The sequence below is a fragment of the Anneissia japonica genome, unplaced genomic scaffold (genome assembly GCF_011630105.1).
Source record: "Anneissia japonica isolate Jap-2015-1 unplaced genomic scaffold, ASM1163010v1 scaffold921_len549748_cov171, whole genome shotgun sequence".
In the NCBI taxonomy this organism is placed as follows: Eukaryota; Metazoa; Echinodermata; class Crinoidea; order Comatulida; family Comatulidae; genus Anneissia; species Anneissia japonica.
In genome coordinates this window covers 253,793-255,336 of record NW_022694674.1, presented here as the reverse complement: position 1 = coordinate 255,336, position 1,544 = coordinate 253,793, and positions in this window count along the sequence as shown.

The following is a 1,544-nucleotide window of genomic DNA, read 5'->3' as shown; positions in this document are numbered from 1 at the left end:
TCGGCAATTGCCGATTGCCAACGTAAAATTCGTGGGCTGAATACTGTAAGTGAGTATCATCTTAAAGAATTAATTTACTTAACTAATAGAGCCACTGTTGTAACATCAATCTGTATCATGGAGTGTATTAACTGTCATTAAACCACCTAAATACTGTATTTATAAGCAAAGCATGTTATTAATTTACCTTGTTTTGAAATTCACGTACAGCGACAGTATACTGTACTATCTCCAAAAAAGCCAATGCTATCTTTAAAAGAAGCCCATGGGCTTCTTTTTGAGGCTACTTCAATCTTCAATTTCGACCTTGGTACAATGTAAACCCGTATTTGTATGACTACAGTATTTTACTATATTATTGGCCTAGACCTACCGGGCCAGGCCTCCTACTATAGTTTAGGCCTCGTTCAAGACCCTTGTTGCAAATCCAGGCCCATATAGGCCTAGCCTATGCCTACTGTATAGAATAGAGCCTGTGATCGCTGGTACCTGTTGGGAAGCATTGTTCATTGCATTAAAATGCAGTGTAAATTGATTCCTCATCATTAATGGAATGGGCCCACCATGCTTGGCTCGCTAGTTTTGATTTTAATATGTATTTCACATGTCTAGTTGTCGTTGTAAAATGTAAATCAAACCAGTCAGGCTTGGCTGGTTTTTGATTTACGTTTTGGAACATAATTTGTAGAGAGTATTTGATCAAGTCAGACCTATGTTTTGAAACTTGAATTAAATTTTAAAGAAATTAGAACTACATTTTGGAAAATTAGAACTTATTTTTGAGAAATTAAACCTATGTTTTGATAAATTAGACATTGCATTTTGCAATTATATTTTGGATTTTAACATAGGCTTTTGCTGCATATGCCATCCCATACTGTACTATACAAGTCCATAATACTGTACAAGTCCACACTATTCAACACTTTTTAGCCATATGGGCTGATGACAGATTATTCTTAAAAATATGAATGATTTTCTATTATATTTCAATTCAATTTCAATTTATTGTCATTTGCAACGCTCACATTACATTACATAGAAATGATTTTGGCTCTTTTTCACATACAACCAAGTACAGTACAATGCAACAGACAAAGTAGCACTAAAGAGAGAAATATCAGAGAAACAGTGCTATTGAATTGTATTGAGAATTGTATATGTTGCTTTATAAATAAAAATATTAAAAATTAATTTTAAAAATTGAAGTTGAAAAATGATATGTTGAAAATGTTGAAAAATGTATTGAACTGTGTCAATGCCAATGGTTACTTGGTGATGGTTCCGTTAGCTGTATTTAATATAGATATTCATAGAGCTGTTCCAATGCATAGTATTAATTAATGTTGTAGCTATTCAGACTGAAGTTAAGACAGCTATTTATACATTTAAATATGATATTTGTTTATGGCGTATAACCCTGTTTTCAGTACAAAACACAGGTTTTTGATTGTACTGTATTCCATATTTATAGTATTTTTAGACATACAATTGCATGATAAAAGGTATAATATATTTTATATTTAACAATATATTTAATATAT